This window comes from Crassostrea angulata, chromosome 2 (genome assembly GCF_025612915.1).
Source record: "Crassostrea angulata isolate pt1a10 chromosome 2, ASM2561291v2, whole genome shotgun sequence".
NCBI classification, from domain to species: Eukaryota; Metazoa; Mollusca; class Bivalvia; order Ostreida; family Ostreidae; genus Magallana; species Magallana angulata.
In genome coordinates this window covers 60,486,560-60,495,456 of record NC_069112.1, presented here as the reverse complement: position 1 = coordinate 60,495,456, position 8,897 = coordinate 60,486,560, and positions in this window count along the sequence as shown.

Here is an 8,897-nt window from a genome sequence, read left to right as displayed (position 1 = left end):
ACCATTGCTCTTAGAGTCAGTGCATATTTTTACCAAAAAGAAAATATATACAGCTTTGAATGGGTGTCGTTATAATGATTTGTATACTCATGTTCTCAATACATGTATGTGCATTGTCATAAAAAATTCATATACGTCATATGATCTATAGTCGAATGTACTAGTACACATGAAGATAAAAACTTTAAGTAACAAATGTTGCGATCTTTCAAAAATGCTGCTGTTGTGGTAAATTTTTTCTTACTAGTGGTTTTTACTTTACTGTTACGTCACGGCTGCCTAGATATTTGAAAAATCTCGATAAGTAATATTCGTTTCGAAAATAAAAGAAAGCAACGCTTGTTCACGGTAACACTTGTTAACAAAAAGTCATATATTTTATTGGGTTTTTTTTTACATCACATCTTTATTAACTTTGAATATCGCCAAAAATTAAGCTATATAACTACCCAATGGATATATAGGATAGGATTATTTAGAGTGTATTGTTTACGCAGAGAAAAAGCGAAAACACTTGTTAACCCATATTCATATTACAGTGAAAAGAATCGGAAGATGGCGATTTTTTTTTACCAACGCAAATGTCATACAGTAAAAACTGATCATATACTTAAATGCCTACAAAAAGATATATTCAAATGAAACTTTATTCACACAATATCGTCTTTGGCTTAGTTTCTATCGGAGGTAGGTAGGTAATGCTAACATTGCGACAAGTTTTATCAATCCTTGATTAAAAAATATTGACGAATGGCAAAAACGTTAGTCTCTAAATGATGGGGTTTTATTACATTAAAAATGTATATTTTCATTTTTTCATTTGTCTACTTCAATAGCAAAAAAAAAAGGACAAACATTATCATTAGCCTATATAGTGACGTATGGAAACCACTGTGCCATCTATAATTCGGCTGTTGAAATAACAATAATGCATTTCAAACGGCGATTTATTACATATAAATTGGAAAGAAACTTCCAAAATCATTTACATGTCCTGCAAAACATGTATAATTTTATCCCTTCACTTTAAGAAAGAACGATCTTAACTTGAGCGACAATGATATTTCAAAATCGAGTCACATAAATGAGAATGACTGATAAATATGTAATGAGTGATACAAAATTGAGCATTGGTGAATCAAATACCACACTAGGGATCTTTGAAAATGTATTTGCTTAATATTCAAGTATTTTTATGATTGACAATCACATTAATTGTTCACATATTTTGTTGATATTTTCATTTTAAAAAGGATACAGTTTATCTAAGATATTTTAATTTAGAATAGCTTCAGTTTATATCCTTTCTAAGCGTGGTAATAAGATATGTCTTAAGACAAATCCCATGACAAGTCTTCGGATAGATCTTAAGATCTTTTATGAACCTGGTCACATGTTTAAAAGCGTTGATAATTTGATTTACTTGTATTCATAATGACGGTGGAATTCTGTTCAGATAACTCTTACCGTATACTAGTAGTTTACTCGACATAATTGAATTCAAAGTTGAAAAATTGACATACATGTAAAACATATTTATTGAATTTCAAATACATATGCATAATGTTTCCGTCGGTTTGGTTGGTGAGGGGGATAGGGTTTAAACATACAGTGTGCTAATTTGTTTAAAGAAATTGTAAACTATCATAAATGCGCTTATAATAAGACTTGAACTCTATTATTGTTCCTTCGTGTAATATATTACTATAGCGGCTGTCTGCTTAATTTTACTTGATGTATAACAAATGCTCCCCGTATTTAAATTGAATATTTATAATAATAATTGATGTATTGTAACTTTATCTCTATATTCAACTGCAACAATAATGGTATCAATACAATCATTTAGGCAGTTGCAAACAATCCTTTTGTTAATCAATCAGTAGTTACCGTCATCAAAAGATATAGTTACTGACATCGTTGCATTTTTAAACGTCGATAAAACTCAATATGTAAGTACTAATGACCTGTCATCACCTCATATTTATAATTCGTCAACGGCGATAAACGTGTTCTAATATTTCTACTTAGCAAGTTATCGTCTTGAAAATGTTATGCCTTTTGTGGTCATCGCCATATTGAATGACGGCTACTGCAGTAACGGACGGCCGCGGAGGCTTAACACCTATGAATAGTGGTTCAAAAGTGATACTTATAATGAAATTCATTCTCATCTGTAATGGAAACAATTATTTCAATAGTGGTTGCAGAGAGAGAGAGAGAGAGAGAGAGAGAGAGAGAGAGAGAGAGAGAGAGTATATGGGATGCATCATATTTGAATTTGCTTTCTGGGAGTGGGGTGGGTGGTTCAAAGACCTATTTTTAGTAACTCTATCTATTGATTTTAGTTGGTTTGAATTTTAAACGACCCGACCCTACACCCCATCTATGTTTGCACATGGCTTATGTATTATTGAGTGCAAAATCTATTTTGAAAATTTCAGAAGATTTTCAGTTTTTATGAATCACTCAAGATCTAACTAAACATTTTTTATCTAATTCAACGTATCAGTAAAATGATGATAATAATATAAGTATCAATATTAATATCTTAACGGGAGAGAAAATTCGTATATTAATATAAAAATTAATCTATATTTATTTGATGAATAGCGGTCAGTTGGACACAATTTAAAATTAATGATCACGTAATGAATATCATTACATGTACATATATCAAGGAAAAAACTTGAAAGCTTGAAATCGAACGTTTCCTCTTTAACTCCAAGACGGTTCCTCTTCAAGTTCTTTAGAAATCCCCTCCCTTCCCCAAATCTGAAGTTACATAGGTTGGATTTTGTATCTAATAACTACTAGAAGGAGTGTTTAACACTATGTCTCAGACCATAGAACTTCGATTCCAAGTATAAGGTGACAATGGCACGTTGATATCTAAACTGAGTGGAAAAAAATACTATTTAGGGAGCATATTCACTGAATGTATACGTAAATGTAATGTTAATACGAAATCGGCGCGCATAAAATGACTAAACGTCATTGGTAGATCAAATGCCACATTTTATAGAGTAGCTGAATATTCAATATATCTATGATAGACACAATACTATTTGAAATTTGAGTAGTTTGATTTCACTTCACATTATATTTTGTTGATATCTTATTTAAGAAAAAACGAATTGTATCAAAATTATGTCATAAGATTTATCCTAAGACATTTTTAATATCTTAAGATACTTTTATGAACATGATCACTGTATCCATAATAAATAAAGATTTTAAAACCCAATTATGAAGATTCTCTAAATACAAAAAAAAACAAACCAATAGAAACAAACAAGCATGAAAGTGATTCGTACGTATCTTCTTTCCTTTCCCAAACACAGTTTAGGTAGCATGCGTAAATAAAAATTTACTGAACAACTGTGTCTAATTTCATTTTGTATGAATTATATTTTTTCCGTTGTCATGAAGAAGATATTTCGGAACTTTTGTATTATTGCCATTACTAGAAATGTTTCTTCAAAATTGACAAAAAGATGCTGATATTAAAATATCAGTTGCAAATTATTTTTATAAGTAAATAGCATCTGAAATATTAAAGATTTTTTTTTCAATTTGAATCAGATTTAGCTCTAGGAATTATGTTATCTTGATAAAAAGTACTGTATGGAGAGTTTACTGGGGTATATCGATTTACACAAATTTCGAGTTAAAGGACACAGCAAGTTATTTCTTCTTCTCGTGTACAAATTCTGCTTCATATGAATATAAAATAGGTTTGCTAACAATGGGGCGCAATTAGTACCCATGGCAATTCCAAAAAATTGTTGGAAGACCCGTTATCCAGATGAGATATTGTTGCACAAGATTTACTTAGCAAATTCCCACCTTTTAACTAAAGATTCTCATCCCTTTTTCAAATAATGATTCAGTAGAAGCTAAATTGGAAGTCCCGTGACAATGCTGTAGCTTCATGTAGTTATCATAACGGAAATTGTATAGAAATTGGTTAAAGAACACGCGTTATATAGATAGCGTATAATTGTTTTTGCTCATTAAGAAATGTAAAATGAAGTGCTGTGATGAGTTTGTTGACGCTGGGTCATAAAATAAAAATAAACGTCTATCGCTGACTACGTTGCGTCAAATCATTAGTATGGACGCATTTACTTATTAGGATGCGAATGTCCGTGCGTATAAAATGGAGGTAAGGAAAACACAGCTCTCCAGTAGTCTTTCTGTCTCCTTTTTTTTTTATACAGGAAAGACCATTGCACTTGTGCGCATTCTCACAAGTAATGTTAAGAGATCCATGGGGTTCAACTAATATTTAATTTTCAGAGATTTTTGTATTGAATATTAATGTTGATAAACTTAATTGTAATTAATATGAATATCTATTGTTAAAATGTTGTATCTGAATAAAAGATACTCAAATGGAAGCTGTCTATTTCATAAATATTATAACACTCCATATGACACACTAGCGGACTATTATGATATGGTAGTAGAAGAGTTAATATATGGCTATCAAGAGTATGTAAAAGCAAGCAGACATGTTCATGAACCTATCCTAGGACCATGCTCTTAACAAACGTCAGTTTAGTTTAAGATCAGTTTCTCTAAGCTCTCCTAAATTCAGGAACCTGCATTAGATCAGCATTAGTTTAAATCACGATTTCCCGAACTATTTTGTGTTTTTTGATGTTATTTGTAAAGATCGGTAGAATAGGGTGTTCAAATCTTTATTCTCATCATCTTACAACCCTTTTATAGATACTTTTTAAAATTATACAACACATTAGCTTGTACGTATATTTTTCTATATATGAATATAACAAAACAGTACATTGACAAAAATAAAAAGATGGACCACCAACCCCCCCTCCCCTCCCCCGTTGCTACGTGCCTTACTGTGAGCTTATGAATTAATCAATTTGTTTTTTTTCTTTTTTCGTTTTTGTTTTTTTTTTTGGTTTTGTTTTTTTTTTTTTTACAAAATATTGTCTCTGTGTGGCGAAAATGAAAATTGTTCATCTATTTAATCATAACATTGATTTAAATAAATTAAATTTATTGCTTTGCAAATTGACCAATAAATTATGAAAATATTTTTTGCTAAAGAGTTAATTCACTTTAATTAGTATAAGCCATGCAAGATAATTTTCACATTTTCATTTTGTTCCTGAAAAATAATTGGAAGAGACTTGCAGCTTTGTTTGATGAATTAAGTAAAAAAATTGTGTTTTTCAGAAACAACGACAGAGTAAAAGATAGTGAGTGGTGGCACATTGGTAATGATGTTTGAGAAATTGTAAATCAATTCACTTACTTAGGAATACTTTTCAACTTTAACAACAAATTTACTAAAGCCGAAAAACAATTATCTGAACATGGTAGAAAAGCATTGTTTGCGCTTACAAAAAATATACGGGGAATGTTTTATTGGCGGAATTGTTAATTATTGTTCAGAAATATGGGGAAATAATATTGGTTGCATTATTGAAAAACTTCATACAGAATTTCTGTAAACAAGTTCTCGGAGTTAAGAAAAATACAAATACTGCTTATTTATATGCTGGATTAGGCCATGTGCCCCTTGTACATTATAGAATGTTTAACATTATTACGTTTTGGAAAAATGTCTAATTAGTGACAATTGTATAATTAGACATTGCTACGAAGCTAATTATATTAATTGTGAAGAACACGGTTATAAAAACTGGGTTTTCGATGTTAAGAAAATTTTCATTGACCTCGGTTTCTTTTATATGTGGACTAACCAAAAAATAAACAATGGTATTTACTACTTGTAAAACAATGAATTTTTGATCAGGCCAAACAAGATATTTTTGCAAATGTTGAAAATTCGAAAAAGTGTTCCTTTTACAAATATCTTATCGATGATATGCATTTTCAATACTATTTAGGAAAACCTATTCCCATTTTAAATTACAGATATATATAATTCAATAACGACTATCGTCACATCGCCTGGCTATTGAAACTGGCAGATATAATAACACAAATAGAGAAAATAGATTTTGTCCAAATTGCAAAACTAGTGTTGAAGATGAATTCCATTTTTTATTTCTTTGTCCTTTAAACAGAACATTGCGCATATTAAACATGAAAGAATATTATTATAAAAAAAACCTTCTATGTTTAAATTAATTCAACTTTTAATACTGAAATTGTTAAAGATCTTGGCAAATTCATTTCTAAAAGAATGCTATTTGTATTATATAATTGTTAGTCTTTTGTTTTGTATTCTCAACCGGTATATATAGTATAGTATATGTTATTATTTGTACGTGCACAAGTTCTCCTGTAAATACACTACCACCTCATGTTATACATATGTTATACTGATACTAGTAAGCTATAAAGATTAAAGAAATAAAGAATTGAAATTGACTTGTGTAATGTATTTTTTAGGTAGATTAATACCAATTTTTTTTATAATCATACTTGTAACTAACATTAATATTCTATTCATTGCAAATTTAAAGTGATTTTATTACCCCCCCCCCCCCCATGAATTCTATGAAAAGGTGCCTTCTCGTGTATTACCCGTATGGTAAGAGTGTCTAATTTCAAGAAAATTTCTTGTTAAAATGATCATTGGATTGTATTATATTCTCATGTTTTACTAGCTACTAATTTCCTTGTAAATCTTAATAGATACCTTTATTTAAAAAATGTATACAAATTGAAATATACTGGTTTTTATCGTGTTAATTAATTTTTTTCTGTCAAAATTCATAGTGATTTTCCCCATAAAAGTCTCTTAAATTAAAGTACTGAATATAATATTATAAAATAATTTTTTTGATAAGGTTTTTCTAGGATACCGTCGATCTACATCATAAGGTATGTCTTAAGCTGATCTAAGGGTTTTTCTAACTTTTTACCTAAGTCATATGTGAGTAACACTCTTAAGTCACAACTTAGGAAAGTTTTGTGAACATGTCTGCTGGTTTATCTTTTGTCTACTTAAAAAATCATATTACAGAACAATATATTACAGAAAAAAATGAACTGTAATAATGAAGAATTTATTCAGGTGCAAAAATGTGCCTTCACCTTTTTGAATAAAACAAGTTCAAAAAATCCGTTGGCCATCGATTGAAATTTTTGAATGTATCAAGATCAGGAATTGAAACTCATTTCTGGTGTTGGAAAACTCAGTAGCAACAGACTGTAGTACAAAATCAGCTTGCTTAATTTCAAGACTCATCAAGTACTTCAATCAATAGCCACACCATATGACAGGATCAACTATCTGAAATAAAATAGGGTTTTTTAAAATTAAAAAAAAAAAAAACAAACACAAATCAAAATGCAAGAAACGGGAAAAAATGTTTTTAAAAATATTTAATTTTCTACATACATGATTCCCGGTATAATATTCGTACGGTATAAAAATCGTACAAATTTTAATTTCTTTATTTACCAAATAAGGCCCTCAAGGGGCAACATGAAGATTGTACATACAGCATCCAATGTACATAAAACATTCAATAAACATGTACGAGAGGGAAAGAGTTGGATGATTGAAAGAGCTAGGACAGACAGGAACATTTAATTAGTATATATATATATGTATGGTTCTATACACTCAATACAATGTCCTCTGTATATTTATGTTTAACACCATACATAAATATGTCAAAATACAAATGTACATACAAACATGAAATAGTTTATCATATGATTAAAAAGTAAAAACTCAATATTTGACCAGGAAATACAAATTAAGGCAATGCCTTTTGTAAAAATATACCAAGAGAGTGAAATATATCTAATTCTTCACAGTTTAAAATCCAAAATAATTTTTGCTTATCTTGCAAACTAGTAAAATGTTTTGCTTTAGATGAAATGAAATCAGTAGTTTCTCTCTTTCCTTTGTAACGTTGCTGCATTTGATAAGAAAATGGTCTTTATCTTCAATTCTATATTAAGTGTACACTTTTTACATATTTAGCTATGTGAAGCATGGTTCATACTTTTCTTATTCAAACCCAATATGGTTTTACAAAATTTGAGATGTAACGTTTCAGCTATTAAGTTGTTATAACACTGTTGTATCAATATATCATTAGACCGTTTTATTTTTATGTTATTGACATTAAGGATTCCTCATATTTCAGAGTCATAAAGTAAAATTGGCTTTATAGTGTGGTCAAACACATTTAATCTAGTGGATATCCCGGGGTTTAGACTCAGGAAATCTTTCCGTAGTTTGAAATAAGCTTTCAATCCCTTGTTGTGTAATTCAACCTTAGCCAGTGAGAAAGCCCCTGATGCTGTGAAATGAATGCCTATAAGTATTTGTAACTTGGTACACATTCAATATTGGAAATTTTGAAACAAAATTTATGTTTTATTGTTCTCCCGGCTTTGTTAAATATGATAACTTTGGTTTTATTGGAATTAACTTGCATACCCCAGTCATCACAATATTTCTCTTAAGCCATTAATTTTTGCTGAAGTCCTTCTGGTGACTATGGTGGTTATGGTGATGATAAACATTTAGTGAATATTGGTTTTGTGACGGCTTTTAATGAATTTGAAGTTTCCTCGCTTTAAAAAAAAAAGGAATTTGGATATTTTACTTGCCATAATAAAGAAAACCCAGAAAAATTATGTACATGCCACATTATTTTCACCGGCCAAAACACGTGTGCTAGGAATGGTGAAGGGAAGATAATTCCCGTGTTTTGCCACTTTGTTTACAAGTTATTTTTAGACTACGGCATTCCATTTACAAGGACTGCAACTCGTTTGTTTACATTTTAAAAACAGGAATAAAGAACATGTACTATTCCTAGTTTCTGGTTAGATTTAGTGGATATCTATACTCCGATTATAAATAATCAAACTCCGATTTTAAATAATCAAAATTAAATCAGTTATACCAAATAAAAAAAACT